Source organism: Amblyomma americanum, chromosome 1, assembly GCF_052857255.1.
Source record: "Amblyomma americanum isolate KBUSLIRL-KWMA chromosome 1, ASM5285725v1, whole genome shotgun sequence".
Lineage (NCBI taxonomy): Eukaryota > Metazoa > Arthropoda > Arachnida > Ixodida > Ixodidae > Amblyomma > Amblyomma americanum.
Window position 1 is genome coordinate 407,864,534 of NC_135497.1, and position 19,449 is coordinate 407,883,982.

Consider the following 19,449-nt stretch of genomic DNA (forward strand, 5'->3'; position numbering starts at 1 on the left):
TCTGTGCAGTGCGCAAGTGCAGAGCACCAGAAAAGCGACAAAGGTGCAGAAACATATGAGCAGACCATTTTTGTGGTAAGGCAACAGGAGGAGGCCGAGTTACGCCTCCACAAAAGGCGGCAGTGTGGTGCGCGATGTTGGCACATGCTACAAAACCCCCTGGTGGTCTAAACTAATCCGGAGCCCTCCAATACGGCGTCCCTCGCAGCCAAAGTGTCAATTCACGACGTTAAACTGCTTGATTAAATTACTACGCCTACTTGCTTACAAATGTATTGTTCTGCCTACCTTAGATTATGCTGCTATCATTTGGGACTCGTTCACGCAACTAACAAATAAATTAGGGAAGGTTCAAGAGAGCGCGGCACAATACATACATAACAATTACCAACGTACATCAGTAACACATCTTTTAATCCAAGCTGGCCTCCCAACAATAACTGAGCGAAATCGTTGCGCACGATTTAAATTTATGTATCAATTAATCAGGAGACACTACAGAACGGAGCTTACCGATTTGCTTGTTTTTTCGTCCGTATATGCGACGCGACAATGACACCAGCTAACTTTAACTCCTTTTTGGGTTCGAAATAACTGCTTTAAATACTCATTCCTTCCACAAACTATTTCCGATTGGAGTAACCTCACTAACAGTGAAGTGCTGCAGCCGTCGCTGACGCTGTGCAGCATATCACCTAGTTTTCAGTGCATTTGCTATTTCGCTGTTCTGTTGTATATGTTTAAGGGGGGAGCCTGGTCTTGAAAACAAAATTTTATTAATGTAGTAATAATTATGAAATCTTCAGGGAACATGAATTTTTGCGCACTGATTGTAAATATGTAATTTAATTTCATGTAAAACAATTTCTTGGGCACTTATATAATTCTTATGCAATTATTCTGCGAAGAGCTTGGAAGAAAATTTGCTGTAGGAGAATCGCTGAAATGTATGCCTTTGGGTCGTCTTGATACTAAGGAATGCAATAAGGGTAAAATAATCATTCTGAATATTATAGAACTTCAGTTATAGGGTATTGAAGCTGCTACCAGAAACGAGAATACACACTTTTCTTCACATTTGATGACTGATGTTATAAACTACCGCATATCATCACACAACATTCAAATGCACAGCAAGTTTCCGAGACGCGTTATTTTTTTTTTTTCAAATATTTATTCCAACATTACACCATACAGATATAATGTCGAGGATGGCAGGCAAAAAGCCTCCTGGAGGCTTGACCGGTCCTGCATCCTGGTGTACACTTGACAGAGCAGCGGTGGCAGTCAGCTCATCAGAACACAAGAGTGAATAAAGAAAGCCCAAAACAAAACATAGAAACATTCACAAATATGTATAAAGGATGTATTTCAACTTGTGTGGCTTCCCTACTACGCATACTGCAACCGGCCGCCGCGATGGCTGAGTGGTTACGGCGCTCAGCTGCTGGCCCGAAAGACACGGGTTCGATCCTGGCCGCGGCGGTCGAATTTCGATGGCTCATTCCGGTTAAAAGCAGAAAAGCAATGACAAAAATAAAGTGGAACGAGAAACGGCCTGTACCTGCATAGCACCACCAGGCTTAAACCATTAAAGAAAAATGAACAGGGCCCATTCGGCGAAATTTTTAATTTAGTAGAAAAGCCACTGGGAAAAATAAAATTGGGCATGGTAACTGAAACGGTGTACGAAGGGCTCACGTACACACAGGAATGAAAAAGTCCTCACAGCCCCCCCCCCCCCCCCCCCCACGTTAAGCCGCCATAGACCATAAATGGGCTTAATTCTTGACAAGAAGCGAAAAAAAGGAGCCCTTTGATGTGCCACAAACACATCAGCCAAGCACACTGTGCTCGTGAGTTACCGGCTACGACAGTGTACCGGCGCTTCTGTAACTGGATTTGATGGCGCTAGCTCCTTTCCCAAGCCATGCACCCTAGAAGGCCGAGCACCAGGCCGGGGATGGCTTGTACCCATTAAAGCATAACCGGTGGGTAACCGGCGGCAGTGGGAGTCGAACCCACCACCTCCCGAAGCCGAGGCGAGTGCTCTACCACCAAGCCACAGACATACCCACCACAAAGCCACAGAATTTGTACTTTGTATCTACTAATAAAAAAAAAGAGAAGAAATCGACAGGGACACAGAGAACAGAACAGCAATATTTAGTTGCGTCTTAGCGTAGTTCCTTTTCAACTGCAAACAAAAACCAGGTCTACTTCATTTTCATTTTACACGCACATTTTGATGCTGTGACGACAGATGGCGCTCACTAGTGGCGCATATAATGTGGACAACTAGTGGCCAAATAATGTGGATAAAGGGCTTCACCCTACAGTGGAAAGCAGCGGGGCTGATTTATCCAAGGCATTGGGGTTTAAGGACAGTGAAGGGAAAATATATTTTAAGCGGGTAGAAATAACCAAGCAAAAGTTATCTGATTGGCGGATAAAATCAAGAGAAGAGTAAAATTTCATAACTCATGGCTAGGTGGCTTGAGCCACCGCCCGATTTAAGGGGTTCAGCCGTATCCATCCATCCATCCATCCATCCTATAGGGTGCCTTGATGTGCGCGGCTCGGGCATCGAGGCTGAGCAAATCCAGAATATACAAAGCGAAAGATGTTGGCGTTCACTGTGTTCATGAACTTGAGATGGCTTTGGGGAAAGGAAGGGCGCATAACTGGCTCCCTGGATATGCGGATGCCTCATTCGTGCATTGATACATGTGGTGGTGGTGAGAGAGAGATGTGGCCTGAATGCTTTAGCGCTGACAGCGTTGTGGCTGACATGCAGTACTGCAGCAATAGCTAGGCCGCAGCGTTCATTTCGTGATCAATCTCTCGCGATCAACCATTAACTGCATGGTTGCAGTTAATGGTTGCAGGTGGGATTAACTGCAGCCGGTTGTGCGCTTTTCAAGGAAAGGCCTTTGCAAAGTTGTCAACGCCAATGAGCTCTGTGAATGCCGTCGGCTCACTTGTTTTGGAGCACGGACTGTTGGGCGAGTTGGTGCATTGCAAACACGTACAAGCGCACAAAAAAAAACAAACGCACGAAGAAAGTAACAGAAACCACGAGCGCTTTGGTGTCTGGTAAGCGCTCGTGGTATCAGTCTCTTTCTTCGTGTGTTTGTGTTTTTTGTGCGCTTGTGCGTGTTTGCACTTTTTTGGTTTTTGAGGAAAGGAAATGGCACAGTAACCATCTCACATACCTCGGTGGACACCCGAACCGCGCCATAAAGGAAAAAAATAAAGGAGGGAGGTAAAGAAGAGAGAACTGAAAATTGAAAGTTGGATTTTGAGGAAAGGCGCGGCGCTGCGCAGTGGCGGAACACCTGTGGCTCAGTGCTTCTAAGGGCTAGGGAGTGGCTAGTGATTAGGGAGTGAGAGAGAGCGAGAAATATCCTTGGCGAGGTGCGCGTTGTGACTTCATGTGCCTCCTCGGAGCACCGCCACGGCGAAATTGCAAGTTCGCGGCCAGTAAAGCTTTCGCTTTAAAATTTTGAGGACGCTTAAGGGCGGTTCACATGCAAGCGAATTGGCGAACAGAGCAGAGAGAGAGAAACAACTTTATTGCCATAGATTGGCGGGATTTAGGGCAGGTGGGCTTGGTGTGGCCCCCAGGTGGGGGCGACTTCCTGGGCCCACGAAATGAGTGCCAGTTGGATGCTCTTGTCTGGCCTTTTGAGGAGTTCGTTCCATCCATCTTCGGAGGGAGCTGGCAGTAAGGTTCGAGGGGGCGGATTTCCCGCGCAACCCCAGAGGATGTGAGCCTGGGTGGCGATTTCTCCCTGGTAACAATTTTGGCAGACGGGGTCGTATTCCCCGTCTGTGATGAGTGAAAGTCTAGAATGGCTAAGGATAGAGTGTGTCTGCAACCTGCGGAGCAAGGTGGCTTGCGCTCGGTTCAAGTCGGGGTGTGGAGGCGGGAACTGGCGTCTCATCTCTCTGTAGAGGTTGGTAATTTCGGCAAAGGTCTGGGGAGCCTCGGCAAGAGCGTCTGGGTCCGTGGGGCCGGCCGCCCGGTTGGTTAGTCCTCGGGCTAGTCGGTCGACCCCTTCGTTGCCAGAGTTTCCCGCGTGGGCGGGTACCCAGACCAGGTTGATCTTATGGTCGGGAGTGCAGCCGCGAAGGATGCGGGCAGCGGGGTGGCAGATAAAACCTGCCGAGTAATTTTGTATTGCTCTTTTGGAGTCGCTGAGGACTGTGCGCGTACGTGGGTCAGCGATGGCCAGCGCGATGGCGGTTTCTTCTGCCGCTGTCGGAGAGTGAGCTACTACTGTGGCGGCGGTGACGAGAGTAGACTGTGGCGTGGCTGCACAAGCCACGTATGTGTTTGCACTTTGCCGTGCAGCATCTACGTATATTGCGTGTTCGTCGGCAAGGTATGTGGCATCTAGTGCTTGGGCTTTCAGCTGACGGCGCGTATCATGGCGGCCAGGTAGCATGTTTTTGGAGATTGGTTTTATAACTAGGCGGCTATAGACCCCTATCGGAATGGGCGTCGTGGGGTGGACGTCGCCTATGGGGTTGATGTTGAGACGGTCAAGTATGAGCCGCCCGTGTTTAGTGCGGGAGAGGCGGTGGATTTGGGCGGTCTTGTGTGCCTCTATGAGTTCTGTGAGCGTGTTGTAGATGCCGAGTTGGAGGAGGTGCTGTGTGCTGGCGTACTGAGGTAGCCCCAGTGCCGCTTTGTAAGCTGAACGTATAATGCTGTTCACAGCTTCCTCGTCCTTCCGGCGGAGGTGATAGTAGGGGTAGGAGTAGACTATCCTGCTAATGAGGAAAGCTTGCGTGAGCCGACAGAGGTCATCCTCCTTCATACCTCTGCGGCGGGTGCTGATGCGGCGGATAAGGCCGTTGATCTGGTTGGCTGTGGTGCGGAGGCGCTGAATGGCCTCCGAGTTTTGCGTGTTGTTCTGTATTAACATACCCAGAACGCGAATAGTGCGGACCGGAGGTATGGGATGTGTGTCGACTTGAAGCACAATAGGTTCTTGCGGGTCGGGGACAGGCAGGCCAGCTCGTCTGTCCCTGATGACTAGTAATTCGGACTTCGTGGAGGAGCATGTGAGCCCGTTCGCCTGTACAAAGGAGTGTACTTGATCGATTGCTGTTTGGAGGGAGTTTTGGATTTCCCCGTCAGAGCCAGAGTTGGTCCACAGGGTAATGTCGTCGGCATATATGGAGTGTTTAATGTGAGGTATCTTTTCCAGGAGCAGAGGGAGGCCTCTCATTGTAGTGTTGAAAAGGAACGGAGATAGGACTGCTCCTTGTGGTGTTCCTCGGGTGCCTAGTGTGATCTTCTCACTGTGGAGGTCTGCAATATGAAGTTCTGCTGTACGGTTATGAAGAAAGTCGGCGATGTAGTTGTAAGTGCGAGTGCCTACATTCATTTGTGAGAGGTTTGCCAGGATGGAAGCATGTGACACGTTGTCGAAAGCCTTGCTGACATCTAGGCTTAGGATGGTTCGTGTAGCTCGGATGGGTCTCGGATCGAGGATGTCTTGAGTGGAGAGGCCGGTTCTGAAGCCGATCATAGTGGGGGGGAAAAGGTCCTCTTGGTCTACGTGAGTGTGGAGTCTATTGAGTATGACGTGTTCCATGACCTTTCCCAGGCAGGACGTGAGCGAGATGGGCCGAAGGTTGCCCAGCTCGAGTCGTTTGCCTGGCTTAGGTATGAAAATCACTTTGGCATGCTTCCAAGTGTCTGGAAGGCGACCCTCATGCCAATGTTGGTTGAAGAGGTCCGTGAGTGCTTCGACGGACTGATCTTCGAGGTTACGAAGCATCTTGTTGGTTATGTGGTCGTCGCCAGCGGCCGCGGTGGTTTTAATCTGGTTGAGGGCGGCGCGGACTTCTCCTGCCGTGATGTCGGCGTCCATGTTGGTGTTCTGAGCACCCGTGTATCCTGAAGGGATGGGAATTTCAGTGGAAGTATTGATGTATTTGTCTTTCAGGGTAGCGAGGAGTTCCTCATTTGTTCCCTGAAAAGCGTGTATGACACGGGTGAGGTTCTTGTGAGATGTGGATTTGGTGTGAGTTGGGTCCAGTAAATGTCTGAGCAAGAACCACGAGTTTTTGCATCCTAACTGGCCGTTAAGACGGTCGCAGGTTTGATGCCATTGCTCCTGACTCAGTTTGACGGAGTAAGCTTCGATCTCTCGCTCGAGGCGAACGAGACGGAGCTTGAGGGGTCGATTGTGCTTTTGGCGGAGCCAGCGAGCCCTAAGACTGCGCTGGGCCTCCCACATGTGTATTATTTTGGCGTCGGGAGAGGGGCCATCCTCGTTCTGGGTAGTCGTGGAGGTGGCATTGGCGGTGTCTTCGAGAAGTGCGTTTGCCCATGCGTCCAGGTCGTCTATGGGGGCCGAAGTGCGTTTGGTGCGCACGTATCGGAAGGCGTCCCAGTTAGTGTGCCAGATTGTTCGGTTGGGGGCTTTGCTGTGTGTAGCCGTGAAGGTTGTGCTGAGAACATAATGGTCGCTACCTATGTTCATGCCGAGGTTTCCCAGCGTGCGTCTGGGATGTTGCGGGCGAAAGTGAGATCGGGGCAGCTGTCCTGTGTGACACTGTTTCCAATGCGAGTAGGCCTGTCGGGGTCTAGGAGTAGTGTCAGGCCCAGTGTTTGGGCTGTCTCCCACACTTTGGCTCCCTTACGACCGCATGCTTTGCGGGGGTAGCCCCACTCGGTATGCGGCGCGTTGAAGTCACCTAAGATGAGTAGCATCCCTGTTTGTGCAGTCGCGCAGGCCTTACGAACGAGGGTTGCCACTCGTGTGCTTTTGTCGCTAGGGGGGGCTGTAGACGTTAAGGATGTGGAGCGGGGCTCGTGAGCGACTGTTCGGTAGGACCTGTACGAAAGTGTGCGGAACCTCGGGGTAACTAAGGTCTATATGATTAGCTGCTAAATTTCGGTGGACAGGATGGCGGTGTTGGGCCGTTGGTCTGGTGTCGTTTGTTGGTTATATGCGGCGTAGCTGGTAAGTTTCGTGTCCATGTATGTTTCCTGAAGTGCGATGATGTGGGGGGGGGGGGGTGCGGCTGGGCCTGCAGGGTGTGCTCCAAGGCTCGCCGCTTCGCCTTGAAGCCCCTGCAGTTCCATTGCCAAACTGTGAAGGGGGAGCTAGCCATCGCGTTTCCCGTAGGGTTCGGGGCGCTGTGATAGCGCGACGGGTGATTTAAGAATGCCGCCTGCACGTGAGCGCGCGGTTGCACTCTCCGATGTGGCGACAATAATGGGTGCTGGGTAGTTAGGAGGGGTTGGCGACTGCAAGGGGGTTGCTGATGTCGGGGGATTCGTGAGGGTATCGAGCCTGGCATGAAGGGTTTGGATGTTGGCTGCCATTGTGGCGCAGCTTTCTACTAGACGGTCAATGATGGGGGCGAGTCAAAGGAGGGCGCCCTCGAATTGGGCCATTCGCGCATCAGCTGCCTCGAATTTGGCATCTATGTCTGCTTGTGAGGAGGGGAGAGGTGCTTTACGCTTCCGGCGCTTAGGCTGCGCAGTGTCCATGCGTGGATCACCTACAGGGTCGGATGTGGGAGCGTGAGCCACCTGCTGTGGTTGCAATTTGGGGTTTGCCTGTGCTGATTCTAGGCTATGAATTTTAGCGTTTGCTTTGGCCAATTGTAGCTGTAGTTCCTTGACCATATCTGCCAGCTCCTTACCTGTGAATCTGGTGGAGAAGCGGTGACTTGTGCAGGAGTCTTCCATCCAACTTGTTTGGCTGCTTTGGTCCCCGGCCGGGCTTGAGAGCTGGCCCGAGAGCTGGGTGAGGCGGATGTGGAACGGCTGCGAGTGCGGCTGGAAGGGCTGTCGCTGCCGTCGCTGCCAAGCGGGGGGAAGGAGCCGTCCCGTAGTAGGTTGTCGTCGCCGCGTTTGCGGTCTCGGGACCGGGACTGGCGTCCGGGGTTTGCCAAGTTGGAGCTGGTATCGGTGTCAGTGACCGACGGGGAAGACTTGGGCCGAGTGGAGGGCGTGAACCGGTATTTGCAGCTTCTGCTGCCTGTAGGGTGGGCACCTTTGCAGACGATGCATGAGGCTTGGCACGTGGGCGGTTGGCCAGCTGGAGGAGGGTCATGGGCTGCGCCACAGCGTCGGCAGGTCGGTTGTCGCGGGTGGGGGCACACATCCGCCCTGTGGCCTAGCTTCCGGCAGTTGAAGCATGCCTCCGGACGGCGTTTGTAGGGGTACACCTCAAAAGTGAAGCCGAGATACCTCACGTAGCGGGGTAGCTTGGCATTGGCGATAGTCACCACGAAATGTCGTGTGCGGCCCATGCGGCGTGCGGCGACTACGGGGAGATCAGGGTTTCGAGCTTGGAGCTCAGCGAGGATCTCAGAGTCGGTCTCGTGACTGTAGGCTCTGTATATGATTCCTCGAACGGAGTCATCGGGGGCTGGGGCGTACGTGGCTACCCGGATGGCATTGGAGTCAATGGTTAACGTTTGTATTTTAGCATACAGGAACGCCCGTTCTTTTTTCCGGTGTGCTGATGGTAACAGTGTTGTTTGTGGGGTGGATGCGGACTTGGTCGGCGGTGATTGCAAGGCGGCCGTCGATCTTGGCGGCGTTGTAGATGGCCATCGCCAATTTGGCCGGCCGACTGCGTTGAGGTCGACGGTACCTTGCGGTCGGCAGACGATTTTGTAGTCCTCTGTAGGCAGGCGAGGAAGTGGTCGTTTTTTAGTCGGCGGTGGTGGACGGCCGCGGGGTCGTTGGTCTGACAGGACAGTGGTGGCTGCAGGCGTTTGGGTGTTGGCCGGCGGCGTTGCCGGTGGTGGCGGGCGTCTGTAGCGGCGTTGCATTTCGAGCGCCGTCCAAGTGCCATCGGCCAGCTCCGCGGCGGTAACATCCGTGCCGGTGACTGTGTACTGCATCTTTAAATGCAGGGAAGCGCCGTCGAGGCGAAGCGGGCGTCGCCGCCGCAGGTGGGAGCAGAGCACGCACTAGGCGTGCTGAGCCGTTAGGCCTAGCTCCCGCGGTCGGGCGTTGCCGCAAATCGGCCGTAAAGTTGAAGACACTCGCCTGAAAGTAGTTAAAAGTCCCACAGGTGATGCCGGATGGGTGGCGGGCCGTCCTGTGAAAATTGGTGGCTGTAAATAGCCGGAAACTGGTGAAATCGCCGGAAAATCGCAGACCGCATATAAGATGCGTCCGCTCGCTCCCGAGGCGAAACGCTAAGGCGCCCGTGTGTTGTGCGATGTCTGTCTGTTACACTGGCGAACAGAGCAAACAGCGGCGCGGCGCTGCGAAGCGGTTCGCGAGCTTTCGTTTCACATGCATAGCCGCTCCGCGTTTCCCACTGCTGCGAAAACCAATGTTGCTGGCAAAAGACATGCGCCTGCGACCGGTTTTGCTGGCCTGCAAACACAAAAAAAGCGTAATATAAAAGCGTTATTTTGTCATTTCTTTTCACAGTTTATTTATATAAATATAATTATTGCGTTTTAAGCCTTAAACAGCACTTTATACAATTTCTTTCCTAAATAAGTTTGTACGTGCGGCGTACAAACTCGCGTGGCAACGCCGGGCCGTCATTGGTTGAGATGCGGTGCTGCCGCGTCGCCGCCGCGAAAATTTCCAACTTGCCCGAACCTCCCCGCTCCAGCCACTGGGGCTTCCTCCGCCGCTTCGCGAGCGGTTCGCTTGCATGTGAAACGGGCTTTAAGCTTTGCCTTTAAGAACAGGACGCGACTGCGTGTAGCAGCATTGACAAGGAATCCACGGAACGCCATCGTTCTTCAGTGCGAGCCCTTGCCCGGTCAATTTAAGGAAACATATCTTGGTGGACACCCGAACCGCACTGTAAGGCAAGGAAAATGAAAACATTTTTTAAGGAAAGGAAAAGACGCCTCTCTCACATATCTCGGTGGACACCTGAACCGGGCCGTAAGGGAGGGAGATTGAAATGAATAATAATAATTGTTTTTTGGGGGAAAGGAAATGACGAAAATTTGGTTTTAAGCAAAGGAAATTATGCCTGTCTCAGAATTCTCGCTGGACTCCCGTACCACCCGACCGCGGCAGCTGCGTTTTTATGGAGGAAAAACGCTAAGGCGCCCGTGTGCTGTGCGATGTCAGTGCACGTTAAAGATCCCCAGGTGGTCGAAATTATTCCGGAGCCCTCCACTACGGCACCTCCTTCTTCCCTTCTTCTTTCACTCCCTCCCTTGTCCCTTCCCTTACGGCGCAGTTCAGGTGTCCAACGATATATGAGACAGATACTGCGCCATTTCCTTTCCCTAAGAACCAATTATTATTATAATTCCCGTACCGCGCCGTTAGAGAAGGAAAATCCCTTCCCTTACGGTGCGGTTCAGGTGTCCAGCGAGATGCGCCATTTTGCGCTCACGGCCAAAGACGCCGACAACACCGGCTTTTCTGCGAAACGAGCTCCTTAACGCTGTCGAGCTAAAATAATAGCATAGCACAGAAAAACGTTATTGAGCTCAGATCAAGTGTCAGGAGCTAGGGCGGGTCGTTACGGGGAAAGGAATAAAGCAGTGTTATTTTTACGCCGACGCGACCGGTGGCGTTGAGCGCACCGTTAGCGCTTCCGTCTACTCCACCAGATGGCTCTCACGTTCGAGGGCTGAACCGAAGGATGCGGTGTGAAATTCCGGCAGCGGCGACTGCATTGAGGTAAAGGCGATACTAAAAAAATGGCAGCCAATTTCCATGGTTATTGAAATGCGAGCGCGCGACTGCTTGAGGGATCGCGAGCCCCCCAGCGTCCCCTCAAGGTTCACTACGGCGTCCCTCATAGCCTGAGTCGCTTTCGGACGTTAAACCGCCATAAACGTTTGACAAGAAAAGCAAAAAAGGAGCCCCTTGATGTGCCACCCAAAAAACACATCAGCCAAGCACGCGATGGGGTGGGATTGGTTGTGAGCGAACACTAATCCTCGAGCTCCACGACAGAAGAACAGCGGACGGGGATTTAGTATGCCCATGCAAGGCTCACTCGGGATTTGAAGGCCGGGGATCCTTTCTCAAGAACAGCGGACGCGCATTTAGTGTGCCCATGCAAGGCTCACACAGTGTCGGGATTTAAGGCGCGGGCTCCTTTCCCAGGCCATGCACCCTAGTAAGCCGAGCACCAGGCCGGGGAATGCCTTGTACCAATTAAAGCATGGCCTCTGGGTAACCGGCGGCAGTGGGAGTCGAGCCCACCACCTCCCGAGGCCGAGGGGGGGGGGAGGGGGGGGGGGGGCTCTACCAAGAGGCCACGGCTGCGATGGGATCTAGAGTCACAGGGTTCGTATTTGTATCTGCCGTTAACAACAAAGCATAAACGAAGAAATCGGCAGGGCACGCAGAACAGAACAGCGCTACGTAGTTGCGTCTCAGCGTAGTTCCTTTTTAACTGCAAACGAAAGAACCCAGCTCGACGTCAGTTTGATTTTGCACCCACATTTCGATGCTGGCACGAAATGTGGCGTATCCACTAGTGGATATCCACTAGTGGCGTATCCTAGTGTTCCTGTATATGCTCCCGCAGGGAGCAGAGGAACGCGAAGGTCCGCCATCATGTTCCAATATCTGCGGGAAAGCCCACGCTACTGCGTACAGGGTCTGCTACATAGGCTCGCTGTGTAGAGCCCTTGGGCTTGTTTTTTTATTTGCGTACAAATTGCACTCGATCGCAATTTTTTAAACTTAACGCCAAAAACTAATCTGTGATTTGCCGAGGGTGTGCATACAGCATTAAAAAACAATCGCCAAAGACTAACAGCAAATTGTAGTCATGACAAATTGACGAAAAATAATAGAAAAGGCCTGCGAGTTTTTTTTCTTCTTGAAAAAATAATTTCAGATGCACAGGCAGTTCTGTTCCGGATGGTACAGCGTCTGTCCCGTCGTGTCTTCCTCTGTGCTCTTCACAACTAGCACCGCCGCGTGTTCTGTGCGAGTTATGCACGGAAAATATGAAAACGCATCTCCCTAGAACATTAAAATGATTCTGCAGCTTGTTACAGGCAAGTAGACTAAAACAACACCAATGCGTTGAACAGGTGAGTCTGACCTAACGAAAAAAATTAAAACTCAATTGCTTGCCTAAAACATTTTACACAATGTACCACGTTGCTAAATGCAGTGAAATGACGAATCTTTATTTATTTATTTATTTATTTATTTATTGATACTGCGGGCCAATAAACTGGCCCTAGCAGGAGGGGCAATACAGTAAAAAGTGTGACAATGCAAAACAACAATAAACACTAACGAAAAATAATGCTGGGTGTAGCAGTGTTACTCAATGAATACGCTCTGGCACCAGCACAATAACGAACAAAACATGAAGAGTGGCACATGTGAAATAACAAACAGGCGGGCAATTTTTACTCAGAACAACAGAACTGTTTCTGGGGAAAAAAAAAGGCATCACAAAGTGAAGGAGTTAGGAAAACATAACAGATTGTGAACACTGGTTTTGTTTCAGTTAGTTTATGGAAGAAAGATGTTTTTCCAGCTCTTCTGCAAAGTTTTGTGACTGCAATACATCGACAGGTATAGAATTCCATTCATGTATAGTACGCGGAAAGAAACTATTCATATGGGATTTTGTTTTAGAAAATATTGGCGTAAGTGAAAGGTTATGTCTGTGTCTTGTCTGGCGTGAACTTAGAGGTTTTACGCAATGAGGCTGCTGAAGTGCGCTTTTTCCATTTATAATGTTATGTAAAAATTGGAGGCGACTTATCTTCCGCCTGTTTTCCAGCGTACTGATTTTATTTGCAAGCATTATTAAAGACGGAGAATCCTCTCTTTTATATTTACTAAAGATGAATCTGATAGCCTTCCTTTGAACACGCTCTAAATTCATTATATTCTTTTTAGTATGAGGATCCCATACAACTGCTGCATACTCCAGTTTGGAACGGACAAATGTGTTGTATGCTAACATTTTGGTATTTGCAGGTGCATTTCTAAGTTTCCTTTTCAAGAACCACAATTTGCGCAATGCTGCTGAACATGTAATGGAAATATGGTTTGACCAAGAGAGTTTACTGTTGAATGTGAGACCCAAATACTTGTATTTTTCAACCTCAGATATTATTGAAAGTGCTCTCTCTCGTTGATATTATTAGCTTACTTAATATTTATTAAGCATTATCTTTTCACCTGTGTTATTAAGTTAAATTTCGTCGCGCTTAACGCGGCCCATTCTCAAAAGCTACATTAATCGCCGACGCACTTCAGCCGCCGAACTTCCAAATGTCAGTTCGTAAAACGCTTTGCCGTTTCCAGTGCGTTTGTGACAGTTTGTCGCACTGCACGCAGTCATAGCTGACGACGGCGTGGCTCACTGCCACAGCAGAACCCCAAACCTGACGCCACAGGTGAGCACTGGAAATGGCGTCGAGCTGACGAGGGGTCGCTCGGCACTGCGCCTGTGAAGTCAGCTTCCCCGCTGAAAGTTCAACACCTGACGTCACGAAAATCATGTGACCGCCTCTTGGCGAATGGCGTTCGGAGCGGCGAGGGAAAACAGACACGCAACTCTGCTCCCTGCGGGAGCATATACAATTCAATTCAATTTCAATTTATTCAACATCTTGAGGATTTTGGGTGCGTCGACAAAAAGCCAGAGAGAAGGCTTGACAGGGGTCGACGCAGCGTACAATGACTTGACAGCAGCATCAGAATACATTAATAACAGGATCACTACGTGAATATGGAAATAAAATAAAATAAAACGGCAAGTAAGCACGCCGGAAAGAAAATACAAAATAATAAGTACAAATCACACTTGCACGAAGCGCTGACGGGTACCTAAGTGTACATTAATTTAGATGCCTTATTTAATGAGCACGGAAGAGTGTATGAAAGCATATGACGACTATAATTCGTTCAAGTTTTCGGCACGAACCATGTAAAACCAGTACGAGGGGCATACTTCAGTTCGTTACATTTTAAGCTTGACGTGCACCATAAATATATTATTTTTTCTAATACTTGTTTTATACCGCCTCAGTAGTATAGATTCAAAGATTTGGGGAAGGGGGTGATGCGAAGTGATGCAAAAATCGGTTCCGTATGTTCAAAACGTGAAGCATTAACAATATTTCGGACAATTTTCTTTTGAAATAAATGCAACCGTTTGATATTCATAAATGATGTTGTTCCCCAGACCAAAATACAATAGTTAGCAACAGAGGAAAATGGTGCGTTGTACAGCATCAGCTTAATATGCTTTGGAAAGAGGTACCGCAGTCGGGACTCAATACCAGCAACCTTGGACTGCTTGTCTCTAATTTTTTCACGCGTTCATCCCATGATAAATTTTCATTAAAAAGCACTCCTAGGCTTTTGACCGTAGGAACTATTTGAATGCATGAGGAATCAATTTTTAGATGAATTTGTGAGACAGCAGGATCCTTATAACGAGGCCTAAAAAGTACATCTTTGCTTTCTCCGGTGTTTATGATCAGTGAATTCGACTCAGACCATTCGTGAAGTTTCTGCAAACAATCTGCAGCTTGCTCTTCAAGATCTCGCACATGTGCTGCTCGGAAAAATGGAGTGGTGTCGTCTGCATAATGACAAAAGTTGGAGGATTACTTATACAGACTATGTCGTTTACATAAAGAAAGAAAAGCAGCGGTCCCAATATACTGCCTTGCGGCACCCCAGAAGACAGATGTATAAAATTTTATGTCTCGTTGTCTACTGCTACTTGTTAGACATGACAACCAAAGTATGACGTAATAATTTGATGAAATTTTCCGCGATAACCATAGTGTTCGAGCTTCGCCAACATTGTGTTGTGGTTGATATGATCGAAAGCTTTCGAAAAGTCAATAAAAATGCGGAGAGTGAAAAGTTTTGTTCAAAGGACTCTAGAATTAGTTGTTTTTGGGTTGGAAGCGCAATTTCTGTAAAAAAGTTTTTCCTAAAGCCATGCTGACTAGGCGTTAATATGTTACATTTCTCGCAGAAACTGGACATTCGCTTGTATAATATTTTTTTCAAAACACATCGAGAAAATGGGGAGGATAGGAATTGGGCGATAATTGGATAGGTCATTTTTGTCACCACCCTTATGAACAACGGTTACTTTGGCAATCTGCAATCGTTGGCGAAACACCGCATGTTCGAGGCAGCAATTCAAAATGTGCTCTAAAACTGGGCTGATTACATCGGCTAGACCGACCACGCTCTATGAAGACGCTGCACCCGCGACGCCGCATGAAGAACCGACACTCGCTGCATCGACGCCGCACACAATGAGAACGCCGACCACGATGCAGGCTGCCTTGAAAACGACGCCGCCACCCAGAAGAGCTTCGACCACACGCCCCACCCGCGACTCGCATACGCGACGAAGCCGTGACCCGACGCCGAGAGCGACATGCAATGCAAGAGCTAGGACCTCCGTCTTAGAAGTGACTATCGACGGCCGGAAAGTTACCGCTCTAGTCGACACAGGAGCCGATTACTCGGTGATGAATGGAACATTCGCTGCGCAGCTGAGAAAGGTCACAACGGCTTGAGACGGCCCACAAATTCGCACCGCAGGGGGCCACCTCATTACGTCATCAGGACGATGCACAGCGCGAGTGACTCAAAGGACATACCTATCCTGCGACCTCTGTTGTGCTACCGCAATGCTCCCGCGAAGTGATCTTGGGTATGGATTTCCTTAATGAGCATCAGGCGATCATCGACCTGATATCCAAGCTGATCACGCTTTCGACGGACGAAGCCATCGCTTCGATGAAAACTCGGGAAAATCACGTTGCACTGAGTGTCCTGGAGGAAGAAGTGAGCGTCCCACCCCGTTCAAGCGTTATCGGGACTGTAGGCGCCACGAAAGCCATTAACGCTGAAGCCATCATCGAGGGGAACATGCAGGTGCTTCTAGATCGAGGAATCAGCATCGCAAGAGGCATCGCACATTTCCGCAATGACCAGGCCGAAGTACTGCTGACTAACTTCCGCGAATAATACCGGCACATTAAATGAGGAACGACGATTGCTTTCTTAGACGAAATATCCGACGTACGAGGCTCCTTCGCCCTCTCTGACCCCCTCCGCAGAAGATTCGCCTGACCAAGAGAACTCGCCCACTTTTGACATCAACCCAGTCCTGCCCCGGAACAGAGAAGACCAGATCCGCAATCTGCTTCGAAGCTAGAGTGAGTGTTTTTCGACATCGCCGAAGGTCCGACAAACGCCAATTGCCGAGCATCGCATTATAACGGACCAACACGTCCGACCTCTCCGTCAAAGCCCCTACCGTGTGTCACCGAGACCAAGTCGAATAAATGCTTCGCGACGACGTCATCCAGCCTTCAAACAGCCCATGTGCGGCACCGGTTGTTCTAGTGAGAAAGAAAGACGGCGCACTTTGATTCTGCGTGGATTACCGCCGCTTGATCAACATAACAAAGAAGGACGTCTATCCCCTCCCCCGCATCGACGACATACTGGACCGCCTCTGCAACGCTAAATATTTCTCATCGATGGACCTCAGGAGCGGCCACTGGCAAATTGAGGTCGACGAAAGAGATCGCGAGAAGACAGCATTCATCACTCCGGATGGGCTGTTTGAGTTCATTTGGTCTCTGTTCCGCACCAGCGACGTTTCAGCGAGTAATGGATACAGTGCTGGCAGGCCTGAAGTGGCAAATTTGTCTGGTATATTTAGACGACGTCGTTGTCTTCGCTTCGAACTTTGAAGAACACCTCAAAAGACTTCGAACAGTACTAGACGCCATCAAGTCGTCTGGCCTAACCTTGAAAGCAGAGAAGTGCCACTTTGCCTACGAAGAGCTGCTGTTTCTAGGCCACTTTTTTTTTATTCGAGAAGTGTGCCATGAGGCATTAGTTGAAAAAGGAAGGGGGGGGGGGAATGCACGGGATTGAAAGTTAAAAGAAGGAGTGAAGAACCGTTGCGCTGAGGTAGTCGCACAGGTTGCCAATGAAACGGTTGTCCATAGTCCACTTCACGTAGTCACTTTCACGGTTCCACCACAGGCCCACTTCCCTGAGGAGCCGTTTTCTGATAGCAGCCGTCGCTGGGCACGTCCACAAGTGCCGCACATCACAAATGTCCGGTGCAGCGCTACAGTGAGGGCACCTGTCAGGTGCTGGCAGATCTTTGGCACGCCACCGATGACGGACAGATAGTGTCAGAGCCGCCCTTGCCCGAATCCGGCGCACGGATACCTCCTCCTGCCGAGTAAAACTACGGGGGAGAGGGTGCGAACACGGAGGAGTTAGAGCGCGTGTTCGCTGGTGCAGAACTTCGGAATCGGAAACATGGGACAGGAACGGATCTGGGGGAAGAGGCGAAGGTGGCGGATCGTCTAATGTATGAAGATGAGTCATAGCATCCGCTTGAATGTTATGTGGATCCTGGGAATGGCCGCGAATCCAGTGTATGCGCACAGGACATGGATACTTTGCGCAGAGCACATGAATTTATTGTGAAATCTGGAACGTTCGTCGAACAGACTTAAGCTGTTTAAGGGCGGCGCGGGAGTCGGTGTAAATATGAAATGTATTGAATGTTGGAACGAGCGGAAGGGAAGCAATGGCATTATAAATTGCTTGAAGTTCCAATGCCAGGGGAGTGCACGTATCCGCAGTATACGTCGCGCGAGAGTTGAGATGTGGATGAGATGGACTATACACAGCAGTAACTCCCCTCTCTGCAGGATGTGATGCATCCGTGTATAATATGCACCCTTCAGGCGGATACGCTGCTGATACCGACGGGGAAACAGTGGGGCGATTGTCAGTGAGCTGGCAATAGGACCACGGTGGAAGTGTCTTTAAACGATGAAGTTTGAGAGACTGTTTTCGAGCTCTATTTGCCACCCGTTGGTCTATGATTTCACTGAGTGTATTAAGTTGGGCGAACTCCTGTAGCACAGGTATGGGTGTTAAACGAGGCAGATATGTTATGACGCGCATAGCCTCACGATTGATAGCTTCAAGGGAGTCCCACTGTCTGCGGGTGAGACGTTGAAGTTGTGCCTGATATACTATCCGTGGCTGAAGGATATAGAGCGCACAAGCTGGCGGGCCGTATGAGCACGTGCGCCACCAGAGCGCGTAGCTATACGACGAATCAGATTTAGAGTAGCGTGAGCCAATTTACGGGTGGCTCTCAGCCACGGGGTGCCAGTCCCAGATGTATGGAGGAGAAGACCAAGAATACGAACAGTTTCTACCTGAGGAATCAGAGAATTATGTACCGTAAAGTTTAAAGGGGGAGCTTTCCGTAAGCCGGCTTTATTTCCAATTCGAATGAAACATGATTTAGTAGGAGAGAGTGTTAGACCCAGAGGTGGGAGGCGAGATGTTAATACATCCAGCGCGTGTTGATGGACCGACTGATGAATAGACGCATCTGGATGACAGCACCACAAGGTTATATCATCGGCATACGCAAGCACGCGGATAGAAGGGATGGTCTCTAGGGCTCGAACAACAGGAATTAAAGCCACATTAAATAATGTGGGCGCGAGAACGGAGCCCTGAGGCACTCCTCTATTGGAAGTGAAGTTACCAAAGGGCTTTCCGTGGACACGCACGCTGAAGGTTCGATTTGCTAAGAAGGCGTGAATAGAGAGGAGGAACCGGTGAGGGAGACCAAGAGTTTGAAGGGAGGAAAGAATGACAGAGTGAAGGATGTTATCATATGCCTTTGTTATGTCTGTAGCGATTACGGTTCGTACAAGGTGACTCTGCGGAGAGTGGTAAAGCACGTCAGCAGCCAAAGTAGCAAGGCCGTCCTCCGTTCCAATTTGTGGGCGGAAACCAATTTGGGAATCTGGGCAACAATCATGGGATTCCAGCCACCACGACAAGCGTGCGACTAGAATGGTTTCGTAAAGCTTGCAAATGGTAGGCGTAAGGGAAATTGGACGAAGGGCCGAGAGAGATCGTGGAGGCTGACCTGACTTTGGTATTGGAACCACAATAGAATGCTTCCAGTCTCCCGGCATGACGCCAGAAAGCCACACTTCGTTAGAGGTATCAAGTAGGGTTTGCAAAGCCCTCCCTTCCAAGTTACGGAATAAGGAGTTAGGTATGCCGTCGTGCTCGGGAGTAGTAGTAGTTTTTAAACGTTCAATGGAGGCCAGCAGCTCTGCCATGGTGAGGTCAGAAATAATCCCATCGGAGGGCTCTATAACCGATAAGTCAGGTGGAGACGTAGCGGTGCAGTCATGGTTTGGAAAAAATTGACGGGCCGCTTGTTGTGCAATTGTGTCCTCATCCACATTTAGCGCAAGGCGAATGCTCTCTGTGTAATCTGCAACCTGAGAAGGGCGCTCCATGGCGTGAAACACTCTCCAAAGATGTCGACTGCCCTGCGTAGAGGACAGGCGGGCACACCATGCAGCCCAGCGTTGCCTGCCTAGCCGCTTTGCATAGCGCCGCGCCCGTGCGGTAGCGCGGTGAAGAGTAGGAAGAGCCGATGG